This window comes from Acomys russatus, chromosome 13 (assembly GCF_903995435.1).
Source record: "Acomys russatus chromosome 13, mAcoRus1.1, whole genome shotgun sequence".
In the NCBI taxonomy this organism is placed as follows: Eukaryota; Metazoa; Chordata; class Mammalia; order Rodentia; family Muridae; genus Acomys; species Acomys russatus.
This window is the reverse complement of record NC_067149.1, coordinates 71,567,573-71,581,957: the sequence shown is the minus strand read 5'-3', so window position 1 is coordinate 71,581,957 and position 14,385 is coordinate 71,567,573.

Here is a 14,385-nt window from a genome sequence, read left to right as displayed (position 1 = left end):
CCCAAAAAAAAGAAAGAAAGAAAAGAAGAAAGAAAGAAAGAAAGAAAGAAAGAAAGAAAGAAAGAAAGAAAGAAAGAAAGAAAGAAAGAAAGAAAGAAAGAAAGAAAGAAAGAAAGAAAGAAATCCAATCCATCAAAGTTCATAGCTCTGAGGAAATCTCTAAATGTACTAACCTTGCTTTTTGGCTTCTATGGTTCTGCTTCTGGCTAAGTGTTCTTGTTAACCTAAGTATATTAACCCAGAACACAGTCTTTGTGCTTAAAAGCTCATCCTGATAAAGGCTCAGTGCTACACTGGGATCCTGAATAGTCACCAGCCAGCTACTAAAGACCTTCCATTGACTTAAACCCATGTCTGAGTCGTCTTCTCAGACATGCCTCTCCCAACGAATGCCATGCTGTTTTGGTTACTACGGCTCTTGAAACTGACTAGTTTATTTTAGTCTTTATTTGTGTGTGTGTGTGTGTGTACATGTATATGCCCACTACCACAGAACACATGTGGAGGTCAGAGGACAGCTTGTAGAGTCTTTTCTCTCTGTCCACCATGTAACTCCAGGAATCAAATTCAAGTTGTCAGTCATGGAAGTAAGTGTTTTTATCCACTGAGCTGGCTCACCAGGCCTATTTTTTTTTTAAAGGGGTGTGTGTGTGTGTGTGTGTGTGTGTGTGTGTGTGTGTGTGTCCATTAGAGCCAGAAGATCACATTGGATACTCTGGAGCTGGAGTTCTAGGCAGTTGTGAGTCATATGACTTGGATGTTGGGTACATAACTCTTGTCCTCTGAAGAGCAATTGTTGGAACAGGGTCAAAAGAATAGCACATGGCGAACAAGGCCTTGGGGAACTGAGAAAGAGGCTCTGGGGTGGGGGGGGCGGGGCGGGAGGGGGAGAGCCTTTCATTTCAGGTGCATTTTATTCCCTGCATTGTTCTTGGGTGTGATTTCAAACTTCCTGTGCTAAACATTTACATTCAATTTATAATACATGTTTATTCTCATTGGATGTCAGAACATAGATTTAGAATTTAATCTGGTCAGTGTACCTGAATCTTGATATGGCCTCTTCTGCCTTACTTTCATCCTTTCCCAGATACAATTTATACTGTGTGCCAGGCAGCTGTGTTTAAATTGGTCTGACCTGAGAAAATTCTGGGAAAGGGCTATTCTGTTAATATTTAGTATGTGCCTACTGACGCTTATTCATATGGTCTTCTGAACTCAAACAACCTTCCTTGAATCATTGGTTTTTTTTTTTGTTTTTTGTTTTTTGTTTTTTTTTTTTTGCTTCATTTGTGTATAAAAGTACACAGAAACTGAAGTAAGGCTTTTCTTTCAGGTCCTCAGAGCCAGGTCCCACAGACAGAATCTGCACATGTAGATGAAAGTCAACAGCAGTAAGCACTTAGCCATTGAGCCATCCCTCCAGCCACTTCTCCATTCTTTTGGTAGTTCAAGACTGCTTTGGTTATTGTCTTAGTTAGGGTTTCATTGCTGTGGAGAGACACTAGGACCAAGGCAACTCTTATAGAAGAAAATCATTTAATTGGGACTGGCTTACAGTTTCAGAGGTTAAGTCTTTTATCATCATGGGAGAAAGCATGCCAACCTTCAGGCAGATATGGTGCTGAAGAATGGAGTGTTCTACATCTTGGTCCAAAGGCAGCCAGGAGGAGGCTCTGATTCCACACTGGGAAGAGCCTCAGCCCTGACTCAAAAACTCTCCCCCTCTCCCTCTCCCTCTCCCTGTGTCTCCCCCACCTCCATCTCCCTCTCCCTCTCTGTCCTGGCCCACGGGGTCTTCAACGGGTGCCTGTGGAGGGGGTGGATGAGTGGGGGGATAGGAGACACGAAGAAATGAGGACAAGTCTGGATTCTGATCAAGCCCCACTTATTGAAAAATTTCACAGCATTTTTATAGGCACAGGGGCATGGGTATTTGCATAAGCGAGGGTTGATGTGGATACCTAACTCTAGAATGCTCCAGCAGGTGTCTACCTTTACAGCTGCTATAATCACAGACGGGAAGAGAAATTCCAGAGAAAGAGGGAAGTTGTAAAAGATCTGGTTAGTCAGGAAAAAGTTCCCGGAACTGCTGCTCATGGACAGCTTTTATAAGGCAGGAGACAGGGAAGCATATTGCTATGGCAACCCAGCTGCAGGCTATCTCAAGACACAAGGAATTCCAGGCAGGGTCATAACGTTCTGCCACACTGAATATTTTGCTCTATCTTTATCTAGTCTAACTGATAAGCCATAACAGAGTGGCTCCATCTTAATCCTATCTTTAGTCTAACTGCTGACAGGGTCAGATGGTTTCTGATAAATGACAGACTGCTGGAGAAATGGAAGCTTAAAGGTGCAGGCTCTGACAAGATGGCTGAACACTGACCATCTGGCCTACTGTCCCCAACACCTCTCCCTCTCCCCTTCTCTCTCTCTCTCTCTCTCTCTCTCTCTCTCTCTCTCTCTCTCTCTCTCTCTCTCTCTCTCTCTCTCACACACACACACACACACACACACACACACACTCACTCACTCACATGAACTGTCAAAGCCTGCCTACACAAGGCCACACCTCCTCCAAAATAGTGCCACTCCTTTTGGCCAAGCATGTAAACACATGGATCTATGGGGCCAAATATATTCAAACCACCACAGCTATTGAGATCTTTTGTAGTTCCATGTGATTTTAGGATTATTTTTTCTAATTCTACAAAGCATTGTTGGTATCATGGTGGGGATTGAATTGATACTATAAATCATATTAGGTCTGTGTGTGTGTGGTCTGTGTGTGTGTGTGCATCTTCAATTTCTTTTATCAATATTTAATTTGCATTATAGAGGTCTTTCAAATTCCTTGGAATTTAATTTTTTGTAGATATTATAAATGGAATTTATTTAAATTTCTCAGCAATTAAAAATTGGTGCATAAAAATATAATCTAGTTATGGAAGTATCTCAGTTGGCATGAGTGCTTGCCTAGCATGTTCTGTCTCTAGCACTGCATAAACCAGATATGCAGCTCTGTAATCCTAGGTTTTAGGGGATAGAGACTAAAAGAACAGAAATTCAAGATCATTTTAGCTACAACCTACGCTAAAAAATCCTGTCTCGGGTGAAAAAAAAAAAAAACGAAGAAGAGGGGGTGAGAGAAAAAGAAAACAAAACAATGATTCTGTATCTTGTCACTTTGCTGAATTTCTTCATAATTACTAATGGTCTTTCAATGGAGTCTATATTTTCCAATATATAGAATCATATGTAGAGCCAGGCATGATGGCATACATTTTTAACCTCAGCAATTGGGAGGCAAGGCAAGCAGATCTCTGTGAGTTGAAGGCCAGCCTGGGCTACAGATCAGGTTCCAGGACAGCCAGGGCTGTCTCAGATCTCTCTCTCTCTCTTTCACACACACACACACACACACACACACACACACACACACCCTCACATACAGACACACACACACAGACACATGCACATACGCACACATACAAGAATCGTATTTATAAACAAAAAATTCTAATTTATTTCCTTTCTTCCTACTTCCGTGCCTTTTATTTCTTTGACCTTAAGGCTTGCTCCAGCTAACGCTTTCAGTACTATAGTGAATGAATATGCATTGAGAGTGGACACTCTTGCCTTAACCAAGAAATTATAGGAAAGCCTACAGCTTAAAAGCCTCTACCATTTCACATTCTAAGAAACAGCTTAATCACTGAATCATTCTTCTTCGTGGGGTTTGGGTGAATCCCGTGAATCATGTAGAACAGTCTCCCTTATTTACCTGTGGCAAGGTCAAACATGCGACATCCAACTCTATTCTTTGTTATAATTGACTAGCTAAGATTAAAACTATTTGTTCTCTCAAAACTAGCCAGCCATAATATATAGTACTTGTCAGCTGACTAAGATTTCTACTTGTAAAACAACTCCACTATTCATTATCTCATCTCTGGCTTATGGATCCCCCTATAAGTCTATGGCAAAAGCACTCTGAAGACGTTCTCAGATCTTCAGACCTAGAAGAGACTCCTTCTCATGTGTCCCAGATAAAACCAATATTCTTCCTTGTCTACATTTTTGTATGTTTCTTTCGCAGACAGCTGGTGTTCTAATTTGAGGTGTGTTCCTGTATAGAGGGGTCTACCACTAAGACACACCCTACACCATTACTTTGAACACAGTCCTTGACTCTTTTTTGAGGACGCCTCACCTTCACATAAGCCCAAGTGTAGTGTTCTGATATTAGTGGTTCTCAACTTGGGGATCACAAACCCTTTGGGGGTCCCTTACCAGATAGCCTGCATATCAGATATTTACACCACGACTCATAACAGTAGCAACATTACAGTTGTCAGGTAGCAAAGAAAGAACTTTACAGTTGAGGGGTCACCACAACTGAGGACTGTATTAAAGGGTCACAGCATTAGGAAGGTTGAGAACTATTGATGTGGAGGGGCTGCTCCACAGCCTGCACACTGCCTCCCAGGGATACCCTCTTCCCTACTGGTAAATACCCCCTCATAGTTAATACCTAACTTCACAGAACATGTATATCTATTTAAAGATTCGTTTATTTTTATTTTACGTTCTTTTTTTTTTTTTTTTTTTTTTTTTTTTTTTTTTTTTTTGCCTGTTTGAGGGTGTTAGATCTTCTGGAACTAAAGTAACAGACCGTTGTGAGCTGCCAAGTGGGTGCTGGGAATTGAATCAGGGTCCTCTGGGAGAACAGTCAGTGCTCTTAACTGCTGAGCCATCTCTCCCACGTATATCTTTTAGTATAATACTATAAACATAAGGCAATAGTTTAAGATTTATTCTTACTATGTTTAATTATATGTAGGTGTCAGTGTGTAGGTATATGCACATGAGCGAAGAGCTCAAGGAGTCCGGAAGTTCTGGATCTCCTGGAGCAGGAGTTTGTGAGCCTTCCAGCATAGGCGCTATGAATCCAAATCGTGTCCTCGGCAACTGTTGAGCCATGTCTCCAGCCCCCAGATAGCACGTTTCTTTTTCTTATTTTTGTTCTCTGTTTTATTTTTGAGATTACAGCACAATATTTCTCTCTTTTCCTCTCTCCTTCCAAATCTTCCCTTATAAGCCCTACTCCCCACTCTCCTTTAAATTTGTGGCCTCTTTGTCCAACAATAGTTTATTGCATGCATATATACATATATGTATTTATTTGCTAGATTCCTAAATATAACCTTCTCAGTCTGTATAAAGTATTTGGCACTGATCAATTTGTATGTTCTTCCCTGTGGAAGACCACCTTTCTTGCTCGCAGGTTTTCTCAGATGCCTACGTTGATTTGTGTAGGGTTGAGACCTAGTGAGCTTTTCCCCGTCCGTGTTGGCTTGCCCATTGGTGTCATCCTTGTTCAGCTTGTATTTTGGCAGTCCTGTTGATGAGACATTATACTGTAGCTCCTGGTATTATGAGAAGACACAATCTCACAGCAAACTCTCTGATCCTCTGGCTCTTCTCATCTTTATAGCCCCTCTTTTGCTATGTTCCGTGAGCCTTGGGTGCAAGAGTGTTTTTGTAGATGTATCCACTGAGACTGGGTTCCCTAATTCTGCATTTTTGATTAGCTGTTATTTTCTGCAGTAGTCTCTGTTAAAAAGAGAAGTGTCCAGGGCGTCCTAGAAACCTACAAGTAGAACATTATGATAGGCATATTTGGGCCCAGGGGTCCCGCTCAAACTAAGGCACCAGCCAAGGACAATACAGGCGGTAAACTTTAAACCCCTACCCAGATCTAGCCAATGATCAGAACATTCTCCACAGCTGAGTGGAGAGTGGGATATGACTTTCTCACGTACTCTGGTGCCCCATATTTGACCATGTCTCCTGGAGGGGGAGACCTGGTGGCACTCAGAGGAAGGACAGCAGGTTACCAAGAAGAGACTTGATACCCTATGAGCATATACAGGGGGAGGAGGTCCCCCTCAGGAACAGTCATAGGGGAGGGTAATAAGGGGAAAATGGAAGGGAGGGAAGAATGGGAGGATACAAGGGATGGGATAAACATTGAGATGTAACAAGAATAAATTAATAAAAAAATAAAAAACAATAAATAAATAAATAAATAAATTTTTAAAAAGAGAGAAGTTTCCTTCGTGAAGGGCAAAGACTATGCTAACCTGAGGACACAAGGACAAGTATTTATAGGTGGCTATCAGGGTTAGCACCGGGTTAGTAAATTATAGATTCTTCTCCAGTAACTGTGACTTTACTAGCACTAAGTAGTTAGCTGGGTTTTCAGCACCAGACAAGGCTTCTCTCCTGTTGAGCATGGTGAGCTGTCGGTTCCACCACGAGTGTGCGCCACCAAGGTTATTGCATCATGTTGATCGCTGATGTGGCTCAGAGGTGCTGAGTAGGGCTATTGGATGTCCCCCTCCTTTGGAAGCTTCTATGGTGTTTTCAAGTAGCACGAAGGCTCTTGCTCTGGGAGGAGGCATTCAGGTCCATTCCAGCTCAAGGGACTAACCCTTCAGCTCTGGGTAATAACTAAAGACAATAGCAATAAACTATGTTTGGGGAGCCTCAAGGACAGAGAAATCTCTTGTCTAGTAGTAGAGTTTTGTTAGGTGGTCTTTGGCTCTTGGATGGAACACCTTCAACCCAGATGAGAACAGTTAATTAAAATATATTTGTACACAGGATCATATGTATTGTAAGGTTCTTTGTAGGTAGATGGTTATAGTATAATTTCCTCTGACTTTTTCAGACATCCTTATTGTGATTTTACCCGTCTCCATCGTTCTTTTATATTTACCTACCTCCCTGTCTCTAAAGAGCCCCACCTTCCCCATTTCCCCTACCAGATCCTGCATGTCTTGCTATTCCTCTTGATCCTCTTTCCACTTCCTTCTGTATTTACCTTCCTTCCCTCACTAATTCCCATGGTTATGTCGCTTGTATCCTGCTATTCTCCTCTCTGTTGCTCCCCAACCCCTCTATCCTGGCAATGATTCCACTTTACTTTCTTAGATTTTATACTTACTACAGTTGTATATTCACATCTGAAGATGTGGAGCTAGGAGCCTTCAATGAGAGAGAGCATGTGACATCCAGAGACAATTTTTTAAAATTAATATATTCAGATTACATCTCAATTGTTATCCCCTTGCTTGTCTCCTCCCACTCTCCCCTCCCGCCCTCTTTCACCCTATTTTCCTCCCCTAGGTCTGTGACAGAAGGGACCTTCTCCCCCACCATATAGTCACAGCCTATCAAGTCTCATCTTGGTAGCCTTCCTATTTTTTTCTCTGAGTGCTAACCAGGCCTCCCCACCAAGTGGAAGTGGTCAAATATGGAGCACCAAAGTTCATGTCAGAGTCAGTCCCTGCTCTCCACACAAGTGGAAGTGGTCAAATATGGAGCACCAAAGTTCATGTCAGAGTCAGTCCCTGCTCTCCACACAACTGTGGATAATATTCTGTCCCTTGGCTAGATCTGAGTAGGAGTTCAATATTTACTGCATGTATTGTCCTCAGTTGGTGCAGTAGTTTGAGCAGACTCCTCTGGGTTTGGATCTACCCATCATGATGTTCTTGTAGGTTTCTAGGAACCTCTAGGTCCTTCTATTTCTCCATTCTCCCATACTTCTCTCATCTAGTGTCCCAATAGGAGGTCCCCGCATCTATCCCAATCTCCTGGTAAGTGAAGACTTTCAGGAGACATCCCTGTTGGGCTAGTGTCCAACTATAAGTGAGTATATACCATGGGAGTCTTTCTGAGTCTGGGTTAACTCACTCATTTCTAGTTCCATCCATTTGCCCACAAATTTCAGGATTTCTTTGTTTTTAATAGCTGAGTAGTATTTCATAGTGTAAATGTACCACAGTTTCTTTATCCATTCTTTGACTGAGGGACATTTAGGTTGTTTCCAGGTTCTGGCTATTACGAATAAGGCTTCTATGAACATGGTTGAGAATATGTCCTTCTTGAATGGTGGAGCACCTTCTGGGCATATTCCAAGGAGTGGAATAGCTGGGTCTTGAGGTAGCCCTATTCTCAATATTCTGGGAAAGCACCAGATTGATTTCCAAAGTGGTTATACAAGTTTGCACTCCCACCAGTAATGGAGGAGTGTTCCCCTTTCCCACATCCTCGCCAGCATGTGTTGTCACTTGAGTTTTTGATCTTGGCCATTCTGATGGGTGTAAGATGGAATCTCAGAGTCATTTTGATTTGCATTTCAGAGACATTTTCAATAAGATAAAACATAATGGGAAAATAATATTTTCAAGTATTATTGCTATTTCTTCAGTGTATAATAAGTTGCTCTGTATTCCTCTACAGACATGTTGAAGTCATAATCTGTGGGGGTCTCTGCAAATGCAGCTGAGTAAGGATCTACATGAAGCAGGAAGGAATCCAGTTCAACCCAACTTAGTTGGCTGGTGTTGGTTCAAACTTCTAGAATCTAACCCTGATATATTTAAGTACAGTACAACTCTGGGGGGAAAGTTTCTTAGTGACAATTATCATAATAATACTTAAACAAGACTGCATCAAAAACTACTTTGCAAAGTACATGTCTTTTCAAAAGACATATGACCTATTCCAAAAGAATAAGTTCTACTGACTGAGAAACAATGCTCAGGATACAGGTCTTAGGAGAAAGAGTCTGGGATAAACATAAAAATCTGGAAGATTTGAGTGAGGCTTGGCCCTACAGATGGCAAAGATAACCAATTCTTAACTAATATTGTAGAAAGACGAATTATTCTTTCTATATCAATCAGTACAGTTTTGTTTTGTTTTGTTTTGTTTTTTGTTTGTTTATTTTGGTTTTTTGAGACATGGTTTCTCTGTGTAACCACCCTGGCTGTCCTAGACTCATTTTGCAGACCAGGCTGGCCTCAACTTCACAGAGATCCACCTGCTTCTGCCTCCCAAGTGCTGAAATTAAAGGTGTGCACCGCCACGCCTGGCTAAGTATAGTAAATTATTAAGGTGGCAGATTTCTTTAACCAGTTAGTGCTCCAATGACTGACACAGAAAGATAATGATTTGTTTGTAAGCTGTAAGCACTATGCTGGACAGGTTCTGAGCTACTCTAATCCTAGCACCTTTAAAGCTATCATAAAAACCAATCACTTGCCAATATGATGACACCCAGGGCAGCTTTGACAATAAAATGGTGAACCAACATGGGACTTGAATCTAAGTTTACAGCCTAAGAAGTCATGGGTGAAAGACAGTTTCTTAGTCAAAGAGCAGGGAACCAAAGCCAAATGTATTTCAAAGGCACAGCTCTTTTTGGAGAAGCTGCTACCTTCCAACAAAGCCAACATAGGGTAGCAATGGGAAGCTGCTGTGGTCTCTCTTGAACCAAAGCTTAAAGGCACAGCTACAGGGTTGAAAGCATGTTAGAAAGAGCTATTCCTAGAACTACAGCTAAAATGGAAAGTGCCATGGCAGAGAGCACTTGGATCTTATCTGGCTTTGTTTTGGTTATAGTTATCATAGAACTAGTTGTAATGTGTTCAGTGCTAGTCATGGTTTTCTGTGCTTTCTCAACAAAAGTTCAAAACAAAATGAACTTAAGTAGGGAAGCAACTAAAAGATGTAACGCTAAATTACAAACAATGAAAATGGAGGGGGGAAAAGAACTCTTCCAGATAGAAAGCAATAAGTAGATAGCTGCTGGAGCTCAAAGCTATTTGGCTACAAGATGCTTGCCAGATATTTCTGGGAAGGATCCCCTGGTACATTTTAGCAACAACTAAATTCCAAAAAATTACAGGCAGAGCTTTAATATTGCAATATGAGAAGGCACAACTGGCCCAAAATTTAGAATTTTCTTTTTTCTTTGCTTGACTTTTGTTTGAGAGTTTTGAGTTACAATGATATGGAATTGAGATGAAATATTTGAGCAGGCCAGTGAGGGCAGGCATGCCCTTAATCTCAACACAAAGGAGAAAGAGGCAGGCAGATCTCTGAGCTCTGGATCAGCCTGGCTTACCCAATGAAGTCAGGGTGAAGACCCTCAGTGATAAAATAAATCACTTACAAAGACAGTCTAGGATTCAAAATGACAAGTTTCTCCTTAAAGTTACCATGTAAGTTTTTTTTCCTTAATAATGGATGATAATGTCCTTACTGATCTAGAGGATGGATACACCTCAATCTCAGGTTTATATAAAAAGAGGATGATGTCACACTGCCCTAAAATGCCAACCAGTCTCCTTAGAAAGGGGCTCCCACAGGAAAACTGGTGTCAATAGGCATTTTGGCCTGAAAGGGATATTTTTTTATTTTTTTCAAGATAAGTTTTCTCTGTGTAGCCTTGGCTGTCCTGGACTTGCTTTGTAGATCAGGCTAGCCCCAAACTCATAGAGATATTCTAAGAAAAACAAACTTAAACTACACACACGTACACATACATACACACAAAGCCATCCTGCAGAAAACACTAGAAGGGGAAATACAACCTAAGGAGGTTAACTACACCCATGAAACACAGGAAATAAATAATTCCATACCAGAAAAAACAAAAGAAGGAAGCACATACAAACACATACACACTAACACCATCAACATTAAATTAACAGGAATTAAAAACCATTTGTCATTCATATCTCTCAGTATCAATGGACTCAATTGCCCAGTTAAAAAGACACAGGCTGACAGAATGGATGAGAAAACAGGATCTGCCATTCTGCTGCATACAAGAAACACACCTCAGCAGCAAGGATAGACATTGCCTCAGAGTAAAGGGCTTAAAAAATATTTTCCAAGCAAACAGACCAAAGAAGCAAGCTGGAGTAGCTATTCTAATGTCCCCCTCATTTCAAAGTTGAAAAAATACTTTCAACCAAAACTAGTTTTAAAAAAGACAGAGAAGGACACTTCATAATGAAGACAAAGCAGATAGCCTGGGTGATTCAACCTCTAAGACTGCCTCAGCTACTGTTTCCTCAAGAATTTACATGCATATCAACTTTAAAAGGGCTAGCCCAAAGGATCAATCCCAAAAAGACTGGAAAGAAACAGATACAGCTAGCTTTTCAAGCACTTGGCCAATATCTTATTTTTTCTAAGGGTACCCAAAAGATGTTTTTATCCCCAGACAGCAAAATGTAATTTTGAGAATACAACGCCTTCATTCCCAATAGGGGAGTGGGTTTTTGTGGTGGGTTACCAATGTTTGTTATTGTCAAGGGGGGTTGGTTATAAGTTAGTAAAGAATATATTTAGGGGTTTCTTTCTTTCTCCCCTCTATCCTTCTTTCTCTCTTACTTCCTATCTAGTGTTAGGGAAAGGAGGGAAAAGGGGAATGATAAAAGGAGAGCATATAGAACTATAGGATAAAAGGTAGATTATTGAATCTATTAGACTCAAATATTTTACACTGGTATTGTAGATCGATAGAAATTTAAGATTATTTTGCTTTATGTATTGCACATATTGTATATTGATAGATTTTGTTCAAAGTTTGCTTAATGTATTGAACATATGCAACTCATTTAAAATGTGATGTAAAGTTATAGTTTTATGAGAGCTAACTACTACAAACTGTTTAGGATGGTTGGAGATACAAGTTAGTAGTTAGGTACCTATAAATCTTACCTGTAGTCTTGTTAGATACTAGTTTACTTAATTACAGAATAAGCTTTATTTAGTTTCTTGTGTATATAATCAAAGTTAAGCAGATAGTACATAGCTAAAAACAAGCAATGAGCCAGGCGGTGGTGGCACACGCCTTTAATCCCAGCACTCGAGAGGTAGAGGCAGGCAGATACTGTGAGTTCAAAGCCAGCCTGGTCTACAAAGGGAGTCCAGGACAGCCAAGGCTACACAAGAAGCCTTGTCTTGAAAACCCAAAAAAATCAAAATAAATAAAAATAAAAACAAGCAATGCTTGTCTATTTAGATATACTGAGACAGATAAGTTGATTGATGGATAAATAGATAAATATAATAGATAGAGAAAGATATGATGTTGCATTATAGTAGATAGGTAGATGGTCTTCAAACACTTCAGAGATATACAGAATATGGCATGTAATAATAAAGGGCTTTTCTGACAGAGAGACACATCTGCTCCTGGCAGCACCTCCAATCTACTTCAGTGAAGATGATGGGCATCAAAGAAACAAGTGTGGCAGAACAGCCACTGGACTGAGGAACTGTTCTCATCTCTATTGCTAATAGCCAACTGACTGTCCAAACTGTGATCAAAGATGACACTGAGAAACTGACTGTCCAGCTTTGCATTGACTAGGTGGGCCAGCCCTTCAAAATTCATGCATCACAGCACAGTCTGTCAGATATTTTGGGCTGCCAGGCTGAAGACCAGATGCCCCAACGATAGAGAAAAACCTGTGGCAGTCCAGACAGTCGACTCTTTCTGTCCTGTCTACCCTTTGGAAGTTGCTTGCCTGTACTTCCTTCATATTAGATAATATTTCCTTCTTAAGGCTCTGAGGGGGGTTAGACTAGATAGTCATAGTATTACTATAAGCTTTAGTTTAGGAGCTAAACACACATTTAGAGGTTGATAAATGTAAATTATAATAAAGTGATTTAGAAAAACTTTGGACACTATGATAAGATAGATAGTGGAATAATTTCTCCAAGATTGTCAAGAATGGACAGATCTTTTTAAATGTGACTTTTACTGTATAGTTCTCGTAATTATTTTTATTGTGTATACTTTTTTTTTTTTTCATAGAAAGAGGGATTTGTGGTGGACACAAACATATTTTCGTTTTGGTCCCAAATGTGGGATAGGTATTGGATGTAAACATGTTTTTGTTTTGATCCAAAGTATGGAATGGGAAACAGACTTGTGAGAAAACAGGTTTATCCACATGGAAGTCAACCTCTTCGCGCGCGTGCGCGTGTGTATGTGTGTGTGTGTGTGTGTGTGTGTGTGTGGCAGGGGAGGGGGGTAGGGTGGAGTGGGGGGAGGGCTTGGTTTTTTGCCAGCTGAAAAACATCCTAGTACGGACTCTGAGAGGATATATATGTGCCCAACACAGGAGGCTGGGGCTTTTTTGGGGTCTTGGTATTGTTTGGCTGTTCATCACTCCATTTTGAGACACTAACCGCTCCAGCGAAGGCTGCAAGGCTCCGGGTTCCAGCTGCTGTTCCAGGTTCCAGCAGCAATTTTGGTGGAACTGCTGGTCTGCTGAAATCCTGCCAACTATGCCAAGGCAATCACTCCCAGGAACAGAATTCAACAAGGTCTACTTCTCTGTTTCCATTAACCTCTTTTCTCTCCCATCTAAGGCAGGTGGGTTGGAGGTGTATACACTAAAGAAAGCCAAATAACGTAGGCTTGGAAAAGGTGAAGCCTATGAAGAAGAAAGAAAAATACGCTGAACAAATTTTCAGTCACACATAGTTGACTTCAAGTAGGAGATGATTGCATTTTCTCATGATTATTATATTTTTTAATTGTCTAATATTCAAAAAATATTTTCAAAAGAAAATAAATGATACTTAATTATTTGACAAAAATAATTGACCATGGCCAAGGATCTCATATTCAAGTTACTCAGAATGAGATATTGCACCCTGCAAGTGGCTATCTGAACTGTATGGTCATTTTAGCTTATCAACACATTTTTTTAAAGGACAAATTCTCTAACAAGGTGATGAGATACATACCCATTTTGTCTTGAATCCTGGGGCAAGGCTATATGTAGTGGTTACCTTTTCTGTCGCTGTGAAAAAATATTATGACCATAACTAAGTTAGGGGAGAATGGGTTTGCTTTGGCTTACAGTTCCAGAGGGGCACAGTCTATCAGGGCAAGGGAGGCATGTCAGGAAGGTCATGAGGCTGGCATGGCAGTTGGGAGGCAGAGTGAGCACAGTTTATTGAGACGCATCTATACACAGGAAGCAGGAGTGGAGGGAAGAACAGGAAATGGGGCAGGCTATAAATCTTCAAACCCCATCCTCCACCCCGGTGATGTTCCTCTTCCAGCAAGGTTTCCCCTCCCCGTCCCGGACAGTGCCACAAGCCGGGAGCCACGTTCAAATGCATGAGCTTATAAGGTACTTCATATTCAACTGCACCATATCTTGGGAAGCTTTGTGTTCCTAGGTGTTTTTGTTTGTTTGGGGAGGCACTGAGCCCAGGGCCTAACCTTGGCTAAGCATACATTCGACCACTGAGCTCCTGCTGGTCCCTCTCTCACCAAGGTTTGAAGCTTCTAGATGATCAGTCAATGGCCAACAGCATTAGAAACATCTGTGACCTAGATCCAGGAAACCCAGAGCCCTCTTCTGGCCTCCTCTGGCACCAGGCATGAATGCAATGCATTTGCACACATGTAGGCAAAATACTCCTGCACATACAAACAACTCTTTTCTCTTTTTGAGACTAGGTCTCACTATATAGCCTTGGATG